Consider the following 20896-nt stretch of genomic DNA (forward strand, 5'->3'; position numbering starts at 1 on the left):
CTTCCGCGCTAACTTGCAGTCTACGTCCTAAAGCAGTAAAATATAGACAGTTTACACTAGATAATGAAGATAAAGGCAACTGGATTTGGACTGTGGGCTTTGGCAGCAGACGACTTGACAGAAGAAACAATACTGGGACTAGGATTCTATCCAGGGTCTCCTGCTCACCAGGCAGATGCGCCAACCACTACGCCACTGTGGCTCAGCCCAACTGCACGGATTACCCTACACGCCTCCCTCCTCACGCCAAATTCCTATCCAAGCGTCACCTCAATTTGGTATGGTACACTACTGGCCATTAAAACTGCTACAAAAAAATGGCTCAGAGCACTATGGGACTTAACATCCATGGTCGTCAGTCCAGTCCCCTAGAACTTAGAACTACTTAAACCTAACTAACCTAAGGACAGCACACAACACCCAGCCATCACGAGGCAGAGAAAATCCCTGACCCCGCCGGGAATCGAACCCGGGAACCCGGGCGTGGGAAGCGAGAACGCTACCGCACGACCACGAGATGCGGGCTAAAACTGCTACACCACGAAGATGACGTGCTACAGACGAGAAATTTAACCGACAAGAAGAAGATGCTGTGATATGCAAATGATTTAGCTTTTCAGAGCATTCACACAAGGTTGGCGCCGGTAGCGACACCTACAACGTGCTGACATGAGTAAAGTTTCCAACAGATTTCTCATACACAAACAGCAGTTGACCGGCGTTGCCTGGTGAAACGTTGTTGTGATGCCTCGTGTAAGGAGTAGAAACGCGTACCATCACGTTTCGACTTTGATAAAGATCGGATTGTGGCCTATCGCGATTGCGGTTCATCGTATCGCGACATTGCTGCTCGCGTTGGTCGAGATCCTATGACTGTTAGTAGAATATGGAATCGGTCAGTTCAGGAGGGTAATACGTGAACGCCGTGCTGTATCCCAACGGCCTCGTATCACTAGCAGTCGAGATGACGGGCATCTTATCCGCACGGCTGTAACGGATCGTGCAGCCACGTCTCGATACCTGCGTCAACAGATGGGGACGTTTGCAAGACAACAACCATCTGCACGAACAGTTCGACGACTTTCCCAGCAGCACGGACTATCAGCTCGGAGACCGTGGCTGCGGTTACCCTTGACGCTGCATCACAGGCAGGAGCGCCTGCGATGCAGGATTCGAACCTGCAAAGTAGCAGTCGCGCGATTCCAGACTGAAGCGCCTAGAACCGCTAGGCCACAGCGGCCGGCGCTGGGTGGTTATGTGGTGGCGCCCCGTCCTGTTGGTAGAAGACCTCTTCATCAGCTCCATACAGCGCACGTATATCTGGCAAAACTGATGTGGGTAACATTTCCAGGTATACTTCGCCAGTGACAGTCGCATCGAAGAAAAAGTGTCCTACTAAGCCCCTAGATGATACTCCACACCACAGATGAACCCCTGGTAGATTGACCGCTTTATCCACGTAAACAAGCGGATTTTCAGGTGCCCAGTACACACTGTTATGCCGATCAGGGTTCCATTGGGTTTAATTTGTGCCTTGTCACTCTACACTAACTTCGTCCCAAATAGTTCATCAGTTACCATTTGCTGATACCATTCGCAAAATTGCATTCGGCGATCAGGATTGCCACCATTACTCGCGTGCAACTTTCGGAATTCTTCGCACACTCGTACTGCTAACGCCCACTTTACGCGCACATTGTGTAGCAGACTTCTGTGGAGAATTAACAAACGTTTCCAACACGAGAGCCGACGAGGCGTGACTTGTACCTGTACGCTGTCTTCCTGATCTTCCTTTGTGAATATCACAAATCGTTCCATGCAATTCAAACTTGTAAATGATGCTTTTAATTGTTAGACGAGTTGGTGGTTCTGTTTCAGACTTTCGCCCCGACTGACGTTGCACTTCGACGGCGTTATCAAAATTGAAAAAAACACTTCACAATACCGCCTAAGGCGCTGCAGTCATGGACTGTGCGGTTGATCCCGGCGGAGGTTCGAGTCCTCCCTCCGGCATGGGTGTGTGTGTTTGTCCTTTGGATAATTTCGGTTGAGTAGTGTGTAAGCTTAGGGGCTGATGACCTTAGCAGTTAAGTCCCATAAGATTTGACTCACATTTGAACATTTTGAAGTTCACAATAAATTTTTGATGCTCGAATGTCAAGCGTGCTCCAACCATCTTCTTTTCTTTGTACCGAGATGAAAGTACTAACAGCTGTTGAACCAAAGACCATACTACAACACACTCTTAAGTCAAATCAAACGACAGTATCGATATCTCTATAGAGCCTGACAAAGAGTGTACACATTTTTCTGGCTGACTGTATATAGTGTCACGCGTGCTTCAGCTTCGGAGTATGTTTCCTGTTGCCACCCCGTTTCATCCGCACACCTGCCACCAGGAAACCGTGAACATTTACCTTATTCTGAGGATGAGCCTCTCTTGTTGCGCAATCGTTTTAGCCCAGAACCACGCGTATAACTTGCTTCGTGATGTACCTTCGTAATAACTACGACGATGCAGTTGCCGAAGACTGAATGCATTTACTGGAGTGTTGCACCTGGAATGTAACACTTACTGTGTCGCCACAAGTACACTACACAAGGTCGTAGCTTTAGCAGCAGCACCCTCCTCGGGCCTTTCCACTGCCTAAGAAAAAGGCGAGAATCCACTGTTCCTCCATTGACGGCATTATGTTGCAGCAGTTTTGGCCACACCAGAGACTGTAAAATGTTGTCTTTGTGCTACCAAGTTTCGCCGCTTTCGTAAAACAGTGCGACGTGGAGAAGTGGTGCGGCCTTGCGGCCGGAATGTGGGAGGCGCACAGTTGTTACTGCGTGCAGAGAAGCGACAGCGTGTCGGATCTGACGCCAAGGCTGACTCCATAAATGCAGTACTAGGGTCAGGGCGGAGGGCGTTCTTAGACATGAGAGTGGATCTGCATAACGAGGGCTGTCGGCATTCACAGGTCCCATGGTGTCGAGGGCGTTGTCTTGCCGAAAAAATGTTGGGCTGCTGATCCATTAAATTCACAGCGAAAGCGCGTGGAATGACGGTTACGTACGCCAGTACCTTCAAAGACACCGCACAACAATCAATCTCTAGTATTAGAGACTCCCAATAGGACGAACCATTCGCGACAGTGGCGTTCATAGATCGCTGTACTTATGCGTATTTGAGACCTATTAATTTGTGGCATACACATCATTAATTAAAAAAAAAGAGCGAACTGAAATAAACATCTGATCTGTTTAGTATGTAAAGTCACAAATCTTAACATTTAAATTCTGACGCTTGCATTCTAACATCTGTGATTGACTGCGATTACAATGCGTATTATGTGAACTGCCGCTCTTCACATTTGATGACCACTTTTACAGCTGATATGAACCGTCCGGACAGTCGCGGGACTAGACTGGTTGCAGCGTTTATGGTTTTCTCGCGGCCCCCGTCTACCGCACCTGCAGCACAGCCGCACCACGCTACGCCGGGCGCCTTCGGGCTTCTTGGCCTTTCCCAAAACAGGTCCGCCGCGGCGCCAGAGCACGCTGGAAGTTTCCGGCCGCCGCCGCTGGAGCCGGTCTTCCGTGGTGATCGGTCGTTACGTCACGACTTCCAGTTTTCTCTGCTGCTGCTGCTGTTGTGTGCACCTCTTCCGCGTCCAAACACAGCCGCTCTCTGGCGCGGCCTTGAACTTTCTCTCACGTCCGGGCTACTGTGCGGCTGACCGAAGGCGGCATGTGACATCGATATACCTCACTCCTTTTTTTGGAGCTCGTAACACCTCGTGGGAGCCGACCCCGGAATTTGCCGCTCGTAGCGCAACGCTTGGTTGATGTCATAGAGGCAAAAGTAGACTACGTGTGCTAATACAGTACCTGTCACCTGTGTCTTTAATAAAGCTGATTAGATGTTTACCACTCAGTACTTCTCTGGATGAAGCCAAAATAACTTGATATATTTTGTCGTACACTGGCATCGAACAAAACGTTCATCTTCAGGTGGCTGCAGTACACTAATGAGATGAGCTGTCGATGATTCGTTGCACTATTTTGGGAGACGTGACCGCTGCAGAAAAAGACTGTAATGCATGGTAAAAAGTGTAATTGTAAATAAAGTAGCTGAAGTCAATGCAAAAACAATAGAATGAATTGCCCATATATTTAGAGTGACATCTTCCAGTTCTTTTCTCGAAAATTTCACGTTTACACAAGTCAGGAAATGTGATACTGGGTCGGTCATCGTTTTCACATATTGCAAAATCTTCAAGCCTGAAATGATGTTGTCCAAGAAATAAGAGAATAACCTCACATTGTGAGGACGTTTTTTTCAGCGTGAACAAATAGCACAAATAGTCGGTACAAAGCAAGAATATACATAATATTTACGTCAGACGTCAAACACAGTCTGATACATCGGAGTGTAATCGGTATGGTGTTGACAAGAGCACAGATGATGCCGGTCTAAAATGAATTCGTGGACTCTCTCTCTCTCTCTCTCTCTCTCTGTCTCTCTCTCTCTCTCTCTCTCTCTCTCTCTCTCTCTCTCACACACACACACACACACACACACACACACACACACACACACACGCACGCTCAGTTCATTGCTTCAGATTTACACTATTTTAATATCTGATTTTACCTTGAGGCTGAAGGATTGCTGAGAATTGTCATCAGTATTCGGTGTGTTTTTCTCTTCGATGTAAATAGCCCTAAGACGGAACTCTGCTTTATCGTTCTGAAGTTAAAAGAAAGTAATAACTGAAAACGGATCTAACCGGAAAAAAAGAGGGTGGAGCTTGAAGAGGAGTTAAATATTTTTCCAAGACATGCTGAGCACGGCATCACAAGTTGGATGACAAAATACCTCGGTGGAAAAGGCTAGGTTCACTGAAGGTCATACAGTCCTGCCTCCACAGTGGATGGAAAACAACTGTCTGACGCTGTTTACAACACGCAGACTATACAACTCTGACGAAATGCTTGTGCAACCAAAGTGACCGCCCTGCGACATGTCGTATCCACATAAAATATGTAGTGACTGGGAGAACAAAAAAAAAAAAGACCTCCAGGGATTAGTCACGTCAAGGGAATAAATTTTAGTGTAAGAAACTAAGCTATGAACTGAAATATTGTGAGGAACACTGATGCATTTAAGTTGGTGGGTGAATATGATGAAAAGCAGCTGACTCCAGTAGCATGAAGATCCAAGGGCCTTTCAACCCAATCAATCTTCCGTATATCTTGTGTTCCTGCAGGTGATGAATGACTAATACCCTTCTTTTGAAGACCATTATCTGTCTGAGAATGGTGTTTTAATTTGATTCTTAGTCTAGATGTCATCTTTGTATTTCTATGTATCATCTGTTGTAGCAGGTCAGCAATGAATATCGTGCGTCTTCCAACGTACGAGATGAACGGTTTCCTAGTGAAATCGGATAGCATCACGTCGAGAATCCGTTACGATAACATCGTGCACCAAGCATAAGCAAACCCTGGAGGTCACTGTCCTTGTCTTCAGATGCTTTGGTCCATAAGTATCTCATATAGCCTGCTCCTAGCGTGTGCGTACAGTGCGATGCTAAAATCGCTCTTAATGGACCCCCTGCGACATGTCGTATCCGTCTCGGAAATGCGTTCCACACTATATGCACCTATTATCGCAGTTTCTCCCAACATGTCGCACACGTGCTTAAAAGAGGAACATGTTTGTTGGATGTACAGGTAAGGAATGTTGACACATCGTTTGGAGAGCTCGTTGCGTAAGTATTAAATGTGTGCTCGTGACGTATTCGTTTTAGAAGATCACGGCACTCAAAGTTGTAGGAGGAACGCCAGAACAAGATGTACGATGATCTGAACATATTCTCCAGTGTTTCCACGGCGGACCATAGAAGCGTACGGTCACTGCAGGGTGTATGTCCCCATACTGTGATGCCCCGTGTTACAGGTACAGGGTGTTTCAAAAATGACCGGTATATTTGAAACAGCAATAAAAACTAAACGAGCAGCGATAGAAATACACCGTTTGTTGCAATATGCTTGGGACAACAGTACATTTTCAGGCGGACAAACTTTCGAAATTACAGTAGTTACAATTTTCAACAACAGATGGCGCTGCAAGTGATGTGAAAGATATAGAAGACAACGCAGTCTGTGGGTGCGCCATTCTGTACGTCGTCTTTCTGCTGTAAGCGTGTGCTGTTCACAACGTGCAAGTGTGCTGTAGACAACATGGTTTATTCCTTAGAACAGAGGATTTTTCTGGTGTTGGAATTCCACCGCCTAGAACACAGTGTTGTTGCAACAAGACGAAGTTTTCAACGGAGGTTTAATGTAACCAAAGGACCGAAAAGCGATACAATAAAGGATCTGTTTGAAAAATTTCAATGGACTGGGAACGTGACGGATGAACGTGCCGGAAAGGTAGGGCGACCGCGTACGGCAACCACGGAGGGCAACGCGCAGCTAGTGCAGCAGGTGTTCCGACAGCGGCCTCGGGTTTCCGTTCGCCGTGTTGCAGCTGCGGTCCAAATGACGCCAACGTCCACGTATCGTCTCATGCGCCAGAGTTTACACCTCTATCCGTACAAAATTCAAACGCGGCAACCCCTCAGCGCCGCTACCATTGCTGCACGAGAGACATTCGCTAACGATATAGTGCACAGGATTGATGACGGCGATATGCATGTGGGCAGCATTCGGTTTACTGACGAAGCTTATTTTTACCTGGACGGCTTCGTCAATAAACAGAACTGGCGCATATGGGGAACCGAAAAGCCCCATGTTGCAGTCCCATCGTCCCTGCATCCTCAAAAAGTACTGGTCTGGGCCGCCATTTCTTCCAAAGGAATCATTGGCCCATTTTTCAGATCCGAAACGATTACTGCATCACGCTAGCTGGACATTCTTCGTGAATTTGTGGCGGTACAAACTGCCTTAGACGACACTGCGAACACCTCGTGGTTTATGCAAGATGGTACCCGGCCACATCGCACGGCCGACGTCTTTAATTTCCTGAATGAATATTTCGATGATCGTGTGATTGCTTTGGGCTATCCGAAACATACAGGAGGCGGCGTGGATTGGCGTCCCTATTCGCCAGACATGAACCCCTGTGACTTCTTTCTGTGGGGACACTTGAAAGACCAGGTGTACCGCCAGAATCCAGAAACAATTGAACAGCTGAAGCTGTACATCTCATCTGCATGTGAAGCCATTCCGCCAGACACGTTGTCAAAGGTTTCGGGTAATTTCATTCAGAGACTACGCCATATTATTGCTACGCATGGTGGATATGTGGAAAATATCGTACTATAGAGTTTCCCAGACCGCAGCGCCATCTGTTGTTGAAAATTGTAACTACTGTAATTTCGAAAGTTTGTCTGCCTGAAAATGTACTGTTGTCCCAAGCATATTGCAACAAACGGTGTATTTCTATCGCTGCTCGTTTAGTTTTTATTGCCGTTTCAAATATACCGGTCATTTTTGAAACACCCTGTATATGGCTCTTTATGATGATGTACTGCGGTAGTCTCCATTCTCCAGTGCTCGATGTCGCACCCACAAACAGGCATCACTGATTGCAAGGCAGAATATGCTCCAATAGCTAAAGGCAAGCAACCTGTATTTGCCTTACCCTACGTCATTAAGCTGTCAATGGATAACAGGTAATGAAAGGAAACCTGCTGAGCGGTACTCCTATAGGTCACAGCAAACGATTCCTCGCTGTCCTAGCTCACCCTCATTGTTCATAATTCATCCTACCAGTGACGGACGGCTTCTGGTGTGATGCGGAGACGCGGGAGAACAGGTGCGCGCCTTTGCCGCTCGGAATCGGGATGAAGGCACGCGTACCTGGGGGGCTGGAGCACCGGCGCCGACACGGGTGCACGGCCGACAGCGCACGACCACGTCGGACAGCTCTTGGGGAGCATCGTGCAGTACTCGTAAACCCACACACGACCCTGCTAAAGCACAGTTAGTACAGCGAACTGAGTTTATCAAAGTTGTGCTGGCATGCTTCTGGGTGCTTACTAAGTTATTTCGGGCTTGGAGTTGTTGGGAATAAAATCATCCCTACCACATCAACCGCACGTCAACTTTACAATTTTAATGCAAGTAATATTAAAGTGATTTGAGTGCCTGAAGTGGCAATGTGAGTAAATAATACTGTATATGAATCAATAAAGTTAATGCCGGCATACATGTACTACTGCAGCTGCTGCCACCAATATTGATAGTAATAATAATAGCACTCGTAATAATAATAATAATAATAATAATAATAACCCCGTGGAGGCCCGGGAAAAGAATAGGCCTTCGGTATGTTCTGCCAGTCGTAAAAGGCGACGAAAAGAACAAACCACTAATAGGGCTAACCCCCCCCCCCCCCTTTTAGTGTGATCAGTTGGTTTAGGACAGAACTAATGAAGCCTCGGACAAGCGCCGTCATGGTCGGGGACAACGCTTGAACCCTATGCCCGTCCACAATGGTAACGACACTGCTAGCCACACGGAAAATCATTTAAATCCAAATAGAGGTGTTTTGCAGGATATGCTTCCTGCAACCACTCTAGAAGGAAAACAAAGACAGAGGATGAGATGGTCAGATGAAGTTAACCGACACCTCATGTTCTGTTATTACCAAGCAACAAACTTAGGAACCAACACAACTGGATACGGATCACAAGTATACACAACATTTATTACCAGATACCCAGAATTAAAATTTTTAACACAACAACGACTAGCTGATCTGATCCGTGTAATAATCAAAAGTAACAGGATACCCCAGTCAGAATTAGAAAACATCAAACAACAAGTACAACAAATACTGGAACAAAATAATGCGCAATCAGAAGAAGAAGAAAATACAGTAATGGACTCAAACATCCCAGAGCAAACAAACAAGGAACACCACGCATCAATTAAACAATCAGAGGAAAATGAAATCTTAAGACCGCCACCAGAACAAGCACAAATAGAATATAAAGTGACACACATGTTAGATATAGAAGAAAAATTTCAGCTAACATATATAGAATACAAAGACACAAATACAGACATTAGACCATTCTTGCATAGACCACCAAATAACCCACAAGTCGAAACAGCAATAACAACTATCAACACAATCATACACAACAAAATAAATGAAAAGACAACTGTGGAAGAGTTACAACTACTGGTTTATATAGGATCACTCACTACACTAAATATACACACTAGGCAGAGATCAGAACAAACGAACCCACAGAAGAAACCCACAAAACCAGCATGACAACACAGGCTACAGGTCAGAATAGAAAAACTGATAAAAGACATTGGACAGCTAACACAATTTATAGGAAATGAAATGTCAGAAAAAAAAACCAAAAAGGTTAGGTAAAATCTCACAACAAGAAGCGATAGAGCAATTAGATGAAAAGAAGCAGAAATTACAAGCATTGGCCAAACGACTTAGAAGATACAAAAATGTGAAAATAGAAGGAAACAAAACCAAACATTCAACACAAACCAAAAGAAATTTTATCAGACAATAGATAACACATACATTAAAATAGACAACCCACCAAACATAACAGACATGGAACACTTCTGGAGCAACATAACAGGCATCCACGGTGGATACAAGCAGAAACAGACACATACAAAATGATACCACAAATGCCTGAAGTGATAATTTTGCAACATGAAGTCACCCGAGCAATCAATTCTACGCACAATTGGACACATACCACACAGAACAAAATTATAAATGAAGAACAAAAAGGCTGTTGCAATGGAGCACGAGGATGTAAAGAACAACTGATAATAGATGCATAGGTGACATATCAAGCTAAAACTAAACAAACAGAAGTATTCAGCAATGATATAAATATGGCTTTTGGAACAGACAAATGTAAGAAAAATAGCATAGTCAAGGGAAAACACACTAAACAAGAAGAATACATATTGGATAACCACAGCGACTGCATAGAAGCGATGGAAGAAACAGATGCCTATAAATATCTAGGATACAGACAAAAAGTGGGAATAGATAATAAAATATTAAAGAAGAACTAAAAGAAAAATATAGACAAAGACTAACAAAAATACTGAAAACAGATTTGACAGCAAGAAACAAGACAAAAGCTGTAAATACCTATGCTATACCAATATTGACCTACTCATTTGCAGTAGTGAAATGGAGTAACACAGACCTAGAAGCACTCAACACACTTACACGATCACAATGCCACAAATATAGAATACATCACATACTTTCAGCAACAGAAAGATTCACATTAAGCAGAAAGGAAGGGGATTTACCGACATAAAAAACCTCCATTATGGACAGGTAGACAATTTAAGAAAATTCTTTATAGAACGAGCAGAAACTAGCAAAATACACAAAGCAATCGCTCATATAAATACATCGGCTTCACCATTGCAGTTTCATAGCCACTTCTACAACCCTTTAAATCACATAACATCAACAGATACGAAGAAAGAAAATTGGAAAAAGAAAACACTACATGGCAAGCACCCGTATCATCTAACACAGCCACACATCGATCAAGACATATCCAACACATGGCTAGGAAAAGGCAATATATACAGTGAGACGGAAGGATTCATGATTGCAATACAGGATCAAACAATAAACACCAGATATTACAGCAAGCATATTATTAAAGATCCCAATAACACAACAGATAAATGCAGACTTTGCAAACAACAAATAGAAACTGTAGATCACTAGCGGATGTACAATACTAGCAAATACACAATACCCCAGAAGACATGACAATGTAACAAAATTAATACATCAACAACTTGCCATACAACATAAACTAATAAAACAATACACTCCCACATACAAATATGCACCACAAAATGTACTGGAGAATGATGAATACAAATTATACTGGAACAGAACCATTATAACAGATAAAACAACACCACATAACAAACCTGACATCATACTCACCAATAAAAAGAAGAAATTAACACAACTAATCGAAATATCCATACCCAATACAACAAATATACATAAGAAATCAGGAGAAAAAATTGAAAAATACATCCAACTGGCTGAGGAAGTCAAGGACATGTGGCATCAGGATAAAGTTGCCATCATACCAATTATACTATCAACTACAGGAGTCATACCACACAATATCCACCAGTACATCAACGCAATACAGCTACATCCAAACGTATATATATAACTACAGAAATCTGTAATTATTGATACATGTTCAATCACCCGAAAGTTCCCAAATGCAATGTAACATATACCGTACAGTTAAAAGGAAGTCACGCTTGATCAAGGTCCGCGTCACTTTCCATTTTTAACCAGACATAACTTCTGAGACAGGAAAGAGAAATAATAATAATGATAATGATAATGATAATGATAATGATAATGATGATGATGAGACTAACAACAATAATGACAGTAGCAGATATAACAAGATAATTTTTTTCCGATATAGTGTGCCTGGGAAAAGGAAATTTAAGGAAACTGCATCAGCTAAGAATAACGGGAAAAGATGAAGCTCTGGTTGGAAAGAAGGATGTACGAGGATAACGAGTGCTTAGAGGTGCAATGGTAACCCTTATTGTTGCTTTAGTAGATATGTCAGTAGTGGTCTTCTGAAGCTGGAGATGTTATTAAGTTCTGTAATCTAGTGGGAGAGGTTTTGTCGGACTCGTGTTCCTGCTGCTGAGAAGGACTTTAAGAAAGTGGCCGAACGGTAGAGTGAGACAAAAGATATTTTGCTCTGATGGGAATGGGTGTTTCTTCCATGTTGTTCAGATAAGTGCGTTAAGGTCAAGGAAAGATATGAGGGGAATTGTTCGCCGATAAAACAGCAGAGAAAAATGGTATGGATATCACTGAGCTTGTCTGCACGAAGCCAGGATACCTGTGCAAATGATGCTGAAATATGATCAGAGAGTCGAACGTCACAGATATAACGAACATAGGCGTTCATAACCAGTTCCAGGAGCCGTGAGCTTTTCTGAGAAAGGCCTTGTAGGATAACATCGCTGTAATCAATAATTTCAAGTATAAGTGCTTGTACAAGTTTCTTTTTCAGGTCAAGAGGGAACAGCTTTTGTATTTTTGTAGAGCTCAGTCCAATTTAGATTTTCATCTGTTATTACTCCTAGGCTCTTTGCTGAAGGAGAGAAGTTGATATTTGTTAAAGATGGTAGGGATTCACGATATTTCGCGCTAATGAGCCTAGAATGATAACCAGTGCCACTTTGTGTTTTGGATGGGTTGAGCTTCAGCCCTATAACCTGCGCCCATTTTGATAGTTTACACAGGTCGGTACTGATATTCTCTGAAGCTGTCTTCATGTTTGTTGGTTTTGCGCTTAGATGCAACTGCAGGTCACCAGCGAGCATGTGGTGTTTTCAGTAGGACAAAACTGATGTCATACAGGTACAATGAAAAGTGTGTGGGACCCAATACCGAACCCTGGGGGACGCCTGATACTACAAACTACTTGCCTACAATGTGGCTTTATACTACCGGACATGACACACTGCTGGCGAGACGTCAGGTATTAACGAAACCATTGCACTGCACTTGAAGAGAAATTTAGGTTACTAGATAAGTGTTAGGTGCCAACACCGAGGTCCACGGGTTCAGTTTGGTAGTTAACGACACTGCACCGTCATTCTGAGGACGAGTAGTGGCCTTGGAGGGGCCTCGTACCTCCGCAGTCACTGACCCCGGCTGTAGCTGAGATCGCCCTCCGTGGTCTGATGCTCTGGTAGTCGTAAAGAAAAGGTAACAGCGCAGGCGGGGGGGGGGGGGGGGGGCGTAGCTGGTCTGACGTGAGGCGCGCTCTGCTCCAGCGCAGGGTCTGGCCCGTGTCTTCAGCACTACAGCCAAAAAATATATGGATGTGCTTGGGGACGTTCACATTAATTTACCGTGACTAGCTGAGTCTCCTGGTAAACCGGCATTGCTAAGACAAAATAAGAAAACTGTTGCATCGGCGGCGTGAGTGGAGTGAATGGATATCCGTAAGCGAGGTGCTCACAAACTCAGCAGGAGAATTGCTCAAACATCCTGACTGATGGCCCGAATGTGGTTTTCCAGGGTTTGCATAGACCGAGGAATGCCTGGATGTTACGATATAATTAAAAAGCGATTTTTGTCGTCGCCCCATCTCTAACGACAATGACTTTGACGGCACGGTTCGTTTTATAATACGAGTAATTATCTATTTGCTGCGGTAGAACAGATATTAAGCGTATGTTAAGGCTAGCAATTGACTTCAGCGTATGACCTATATCCCAAGCTATTTAACTATAAACATTCACGCCCGAAACCTTTACCTACGTTTGTACAACGGAGCAAATTTTGCTTTGTTGACAGTGCGTTCAAACCTCGCAAAGATTGGATAAGGAATTCCACTTTATGCAAGAAACTTTTAGAGTTTTGTTTTACCCAGACATGTTTCAGCACTATTTGTGCTATCTTCAGTGGGTTAATTTATTTCCTGCCTGTAAAATTGTTATTACATATTAACGTTAATGCAATCCCTCATCCAGTTTTCTTAGCAAGCACGGAAGTAAGAACTGCAACACCACAAGGTGCTACCCGCCAAAGATACTGCTGCAGCTGCTTCAGCGTCAAACTCTGATAAGCTAGACGAAATACGGATATACAACGAAGTGCTTTCCCGCTAAACTTCGCTGAAAAATTGGACCCTTTTCCTGATGCCATCCAACAGTGTCTTAAGGGGTTACCTGTAGCACGGTTATCGATACCTGTCTGTCTTTACTCCCTTGGAACGCATAAGGTATTAACAGTTTGTAAAAGGTTCTAAAATTCTTATTCCTTCACATTTATTTTCGTACTGTCGTAAATACTATTTACAGACACACTCTGTCGTTTTGTAAGCAATTACTGACTTATAAACTCGCCTTAAACAGTGCTTACGCTGTAGTGGCCCAGTTATCCTGGGTCCCAGACTTGAGTTGTCATCAGCCAGGGCGCCCTTCCGAAACTTTCTCACTATTACAGTTTTAAATGATGACAGTATTTGGAGTAATTGTAGTCGTTGGGATAAGGGTAGTTGTGGGAATGAAGGAAAAAAAATCTTTAAAAATGAACCGGACGATGTAAATTATAATCATGAATTTATGATACATTCTTATATATACAGTGTGATTATAATTAAAGTTAAACTTTCAAACCTTACTCACAATGACGTCAAATTGCAACAGTATATTATCGGAGAAGGGGGAAAATGTATGGCAGACGAAAAATAAATAGTTACAAAATGTAGCAATAGATGGATGGCGCTGTAAGCATCACAGTTTAATAGTGGTCGACTACAAATGACAAATGAATCATACAACAATGGCTAAGGTGTACGTTGGACGTTAAACAAACCCTACTGCTCAGTGTGCATATGCATACAGGTGTGATACGTTACGTGAGCCTATCCACCACGGAAAGGTCATATGACATCGGACGGGAAAAAACGGTTTTCAGTTGTCCTGAGGCAAAAAAAACGCAAAAAAGCATCACTCACATCGGTTTTTAACTGTCCTGAGGCCAAAAACCACATAAAAAGCATCTATCACGTCGGTTTTAATTGTCCTGAGGCCAAAAACGGCATAAAAAAGCATCAGTCAAAGCCAAATCGGATTATTCATTTCCAAGTGACTGGCGCAAAACATTTTCAATATGCTGCGCACCGTTCTCTGCAACAAGTTCAAGCCGGCCGGATTGGCCGTGCGGTTCTAGGCGCTACAGTCGCTACGGTCGCAGGTTCGAATCCTGTCTCGGGCATGGATGTGTGTGATGTCCTTAGGTTAGTTAGGTTTAATTAGTTCTAAGTTCTATGCGACTGATGACCTCAGAAGTTAAGCCGCATAGTGCTCAGACCCATTTGAACAAGTTCTAATCGAGAAACAGCATGTTCCACAACTGATCGAAGTGTTTCCGGGTCACGTTCAGAATGTGTTGCGCTATGCGTGCCTTCAGTGCAGCTAAGTTTGCATTCGGAACACTGAACTCAACATCTTTCAGACAGCCTCATAGCCAGAAGTCACACGGATTAATATCAGGTGACTGGGACGGCCAGGCTGTATGGAAATGGCGGCTGATGATTCTAGCATTTCCGAAATGGTGCTTCAGCAGCTGCTTAAATGGATTTGCTATGTGCGGAGGTGCGCCATCTTGCATAAAAATGATCCCATGCACACATCCACGCTGTTGGATTCTGCATCACGATAATGCTGCATCCCGTACTGCTCTGTCAGTACAGCAGTTTTTAACCTCAAAACAAATTACAGTACTACCACAGCCACCTTATTCACCAGATATCGCTCCGTGCGACTTTTTTTCTATTTCCAATACTCAAAACGGCGGTGAAGGGACACCATTTTCAAACAACACGAGATGTCCAAAAAGCTGTGACGAGGGTCTTGGAGGATATAAAAGAAGATGAGGTCCAGAAATGTTACCATCAATGGCAGAAGCGCTGGAAAAAGTGTGTTCAATCAGAAGGGAACTGCTTTGTAGGAGACAACACTAAACTTGACTAAAACGGTAAGCAACATTTTTTTTTTTCACATCGGTCTCATTACTTTATTGTTGCACCTCGTATACTGCTGTGACTCCAGTTGCCAGATGTTTCAGTGTTACTCGTAATTTAATGCGAGCTGGCACGGCATCTTATATATGTTTGTTAGACATTGGTACAGCGCCAAAAATAAGTCTCCAAAACATTTCAGAATTGGTTTTTCGTCGTCCTCGTCAGGTAACCCCCTTATTGGCGTATTGGTAGTTTTCAAAGGATTCCTACGAGATGCCTGTTTCCACACCCTACATTTGTATGTGCGATTTTTGTTCATTAACGTCGTTATAAGCTCCTCTGCTAACCGTTACTAAACTCCGGTACGAATAATTTCACTCGTGGCCATCTTGAAAGTCCCGTAAGTAGTATTTCCAACTTTGATGTGTAGAAACGCTAACGTGTATGTGAGGGTAGGGGCGGGGTTGCTTGGAGGTAGAGACGAAACATCGAGGTCATCGGATTAGGGAAGGACGGGGAAGGAAGTCGGCCGTGCCCTTTCAAACGAACCATCCCGGATGGGTAGGGGCGGGGCGACTCACGTGTAAGTAATTCACGCCTGATGGAACGCGGCATAATGCGCGACCGAACGACAGTTGTGGAGGCAGCCGAGCCTGGGGGACGCGGCCATCGACGTGCCGTGCCGCTCCACGCACGACACGCGGCGGGCAATGTCGAGGTCGGGCAGCGGCGGCGGCGCTGCACGCTCTGCGGCGGCCGCCGTAATTGCAGCCGATACGCCACTTTCACTTCCGGTCCCGCGGCGCGCTTCCAACACAATGGGTCACGCGTGATACAATCTGCGGAATGCCGCCCGCTCCAGGGCCGAACCCGGTTTCGCTCGCACGAGGCGTACAGCTAGCTCCAGGGCAGGGATAGTTGTAACAAAGGCACCACCCTCGTTGTACATTCACGGTTACTCAAAACAACACGTAGTCTTTGATTTTTGAATAGCTGGCGTTCGGCTTCGTGTTATGCGTCTGCTGACTTGTCATCCCGAATAGTTAAAAAAAAATTAGAAAAGCTGTGCATAATTACTGTAAAACAGTCGAAGACTGAATTTATGTTTTTTACGCTCTATACTAGGTGTTCAAATGCAAAGTGTCACATATTCTGCTGGAGATGGTCCAAATTAGAAGTTCCCGTAATGATACGTTCGGAAACCGATACCTGTTATATGAGCCAATCTGTCCTCTCTTGCCCAGCTGTCTGTTATGTTGTACTCCACAGAGAGTGCTGCGTGCGATTATACCACGCATCCTGCTTGTCCTCCAGCCCTTCTTCGCACTGTATCACACATTCTTTCGAATAAACCTGCCTCCATTCAGATTGCATCAGGTGCATTGATCACACTCTCCTGCACACTGTCGATGGGTTGTGCATACTCCAATGCCTTTAAATGTCCACATAACTGGAAATTCATTAAGGGGCAGTGAACGGGGAGGCCATGCTACCTGACCACCTCGACCAATCTACAGTTTGTCGCACGATCTGTAGAAAACGGGGTGGTGCCTCTTCGTGCTCAAACTGATATCGTTGCCTTTCTACAAGGGTATCGTTCTCCAGTAGCGCCCGTAATTCAGCACCCAGAAACCTATGATACACAGCACCTGTCAATCTGTTTGGTAAAGTGTGTAGAACTATTTGTCTGTCACCGAAAATACCTACCCATACACTGATACTGAAGTGATTCTGATGATTCACCTCCATGACTGCTCCAGGATTTTCATCTGCCCACATGTGCGTTTTGAGGTAGTTTGCTAAGTCATCTGTCGTGGATTCGAATACTGCACGTCACTCGTCACAAGGTAAACGGCCCGTATCTGAACAGGTACTGGTTTCGAGACATACGATTACTGGAACTTCTAGTTTTGACCAGTACTACCTACTGTAAGAATATGTGGCACTGTATTCCCTGTATTTGGAAAGAGTAATCAAGGATTCCCTGTTCGTAAACAGAATACTCTTCAAAATCGAGGTGACGTCTCGACCATTGTCAAACCGTCATGATTCGTAATTCCACTTTGTCACTGGAAATGGAAAATCTCTATGCTTCACCGTGCAGAAACAAGAACATCTATACTTCGATGTTCAAACGGGGAGAATTGAGTTTTGAGTACCTCAGTCAGTTCTCAGCGTCGACTGTGTATCGTGTTCTACATTAACGACAGACTAAACAGTCTTAACCGTAACAACACAAGCAGCGTAAAACACAGTCATCTCAGTTACTGGAAACTACGCATTCCATTTCCTAAATATTGCTTGCAGCTGTACAGATCTGTGACGTACAGTAGGTCTAAATGCACGGCTAACATGCACGAACTAAGAGGAAAACAATATCAATTTCATCGGAGTAAGCACAACGTTTGAGCTATGCCGTATCCTTCAGGCTAGCGCTTGAAATTATAAATATAGCCAATTTCTGTAATTTGCTGGCGAGTCTGTTTCTTCCCTCTTATTCTCCTCTCTTCCTCTCTGTCCTCCCTCCACCCCCCTCCTCCCACCTCTTCGGAGACCATTCACACACAACCTTTCCTCTACCCAGTTATTTAGTACTCTGTAGGTAGTCAAAGGGAAAATATTACATGTGTATTGTTTCGCCCGCATCTCGTGGTCGTGCGGTAGCGTTCTCGCTTCCCACGCCCGGGTTCCCGGGTTTGATTCCCGGCGGGGTCAGGGGTTTTCTCTGCCTCGTGATGGCTGGGTGTTGTGTGCTGTCTTTGATTAGTTAGGTTTAAGTAGTTCTAAGTTCTAGGGGACTGATGACCATAGATGTTAAGTCCCATAGTGCTCAGAGCCATTTGAACCATTTTTTGTATTGTTTCCTTGTTAATGTGTTGCTCCGTACTAGGTTCGTAAAGCGAGAGAGTCTGGTTTCATCATCCAATTGGGGGGGGGGGGGGGCAGGATTCAGCTGGGAAGACTCTGTGACTGTGGACATTACGAGGCTGCAAGTTCATCGCACAACGACACGGCGTATCGAAAGTTCTTGGCAGTCACCACTGATTAAGAAGTCGCTCCCGTTTCGAATTTAGGTTCTTTAAACTCTGTCAGTAATACTGAACAAAAGGAACGTCACGTTCTTCAAAAGATTCGTCTCGCATCTGTAAACAGTGTGTAACATGTAGTGGACTGTTTGGGAAACGGACGGAGTTGTGTTCGAGTCCCGGTGTAGCACGAAGTGTCGGCTTCATACACAGAGTTAGCGTGGTGCAGGAGAATTCGTACTGATTGAGAAAGCGCGTCTTAAATCTAGCAGCATGGCTTTGAATTATACCTTCATTGATTCGAGGTAAGGGTCTCTAACACCGAGACAGTATTCAAAAAATTGATCACACTAGCGCCTTGCATGTATGCTCACTCGCAGCTGTATTATACATTACCAGAATGGTCACGACAAATTTTAGTCGTTAATTATCAATCATTGAAACTAATTAAATGTCAATGTCACTTTGTCACTTTTCGACATAACTCGATGTTTGTGAATGAATGTAGCAGTAAACCGCTTTTAAAGCTGCCGAATATAGACTCATTGAATTTACCTTGCGTTTATCCACATTCGAGACAATCTGGCGTTCGTTACATCAAATGGCGTCCAAATCTTTCCCTGCACTTGTGTCAAGGACGAAGCTTTGCCTTTCCCGTAAAATACCACTCCTGAATATGCGGCTCACGCTGCCTGACACATGGTTTATATTTCATGTGGAGGAACCTCAAAGAGGAAATAAATTCAGAATGCCACAGAAGTTACAGGTTCGCAGTATGTCGAATACAACACGAAGTTACAACTCAGAAAAACGAACTTACGAAAAACAGGGATAAACGATGCACTGACACTAGCTAAAGCACTAAAGCGACAACGAACGGGACGTTTTGTGACAAGAGCTGACGGCAGGTGGGTCAGACTGGCAACAGAATTTCTTCCCTTTAGAAGGAAAAACAAGCGAAGGCAGAGATGATGGTGACAGGATTACTTGCGGCCGCATGCAGGACCACAGTCCGGTCTGAGAGTGGGGGGAGTTGGCAGAGAAATGTTCCCCGATTTTGGGACACCAGTGGCCAACATCGCCAAGCTTCAGCAGTAGCAGCAGCAACTACAAAAATAATAACAATAACAAAGTCTTACACTAAAGATATTAATAATATTTTTTGACATAGACCGGTCAGAAAGTACACAAAGTAAGCACCAAATTGTTTTTATAACCTTATTATCCTCGCAGAAAAACGTAACAAATTTGTTTTCGTCGAACTGTGCAATTTATTAGTAGAAAGCAGTTCCTTGTTATGCAGGTTAAATCAAGTAATTGCTTTGCGGCTTTGACAAATTTCGCGTTAACGATACACTAAAGAATTCATTTCCTGCTGTTTTTTTTTCTATGAATTGAATGGTTCATTCCTGCCAGACGTACTAAATGGTTAAACCGGTGACCAATTCCACCACCAGGACCTGCTAGGTTAGAGTCAAAAATAATATAGTAAGGGTAAATAAAATGATGGGGGTAGTTGTCTTGATGTTTTAAAAGTCTACGAAAAACTACGTTGGTAACTTTTTTCTTTGTCTCGTGCTACAATTCGCAATGGTGAAAACAGATTGTCAAAATCTTAAACAGACCAGTGCTTCATAAGGTCTTGATCAATACTTGAGCTGAAAACACCAGGTTCCACACTTTGCGTATTCAAGATAAGATTGGTTATACCGCCGTTACGTTGCACACTTTCGCCGCCAGTTTTGTTTCCGATGAGCATTCGCTGCCACGGATAGCGTGCTGGAAGTCACCGGTCAACCCTTTTTCCAGGCAAGCAGACTTTCTCGAGGACACTTCGAGATTTTGTTCCTTTGTTGTTAAGTGCGCAGGATGGTAAAGTGGGCAGATTCCAGACACGACCCTCGCAACAGACTTCACACTGTCATTGTAAATGCAGGTAGCAGTGAGGGAGTGGTGAGTAGTGAGTAGTGAGGAGGCGCTGCTACTCACCGTGCTGGGAGCTGGGCAGTCCGGCCGCCGGCTGGCTGCTTAGCTGGCTGTCCGTCGGCAGACTGAGCCAGCCAGCGGCCCACGCCGCGCCACGCCAGGCCACGCCACGCCACGCCGGGGCAGCCAGCGCCACTTTCCCTTTCTCCAGCCTCTCCTCTGCCTCTACGTTCTCCAGCTCCAGCTACTGCTACTGCCACTGCCGTGGACAGGGCCGGGAAGGCGCCTCAGCTGACGGCTCCGCTCAAGCCTGCTGTCGCTCTTTTGTCTTGAGTTCCACAGGGTTCAGTTTTGGGGCCACATATATTCCTTAACTATGGGAATTTT

General features: G+C 44.5%; 1 protein-coding gene across 1 annotated transcript in view; it reads right to left on the reverse strand.

Annotated features, from left to right (window-relative positions):
* Positions 1-20629, reverse strand: part of LOC126100964 (glucose dehydrogenase [FAD, quinone]-like) — a 176447-nt gene extending 155818 nt beyond the window's left edge. Inside the window, exon 1 of the mRNA XM_049911626.1 lies at positions 20573-20629. The gene's annotated coding sequence lies outside the window, so the exon portion shown is untranslated. The remainder of the gene's footprint in view (positions 1-20572) is intronic.
* Positions 20630-20896: the final 267 nt, after the last annotated feature.

Source organism: Schistocerca cancellata, chromosome 9 (genome assembly GCF_023864275.1).
Source record: "Schistocerca cancellata isolate TAMUIC-IGC-003103 chromosome 9, iqSchCanc2.1, whole genome shotgun sequence".
Classification (NCBI taxonomy): domain Eukaryota; kingdom Metazoa; phylum Arthropoda; class Insecta; order Orthoptera; family Acrididae; genus Schistocerca; species Schistocerca cancellata.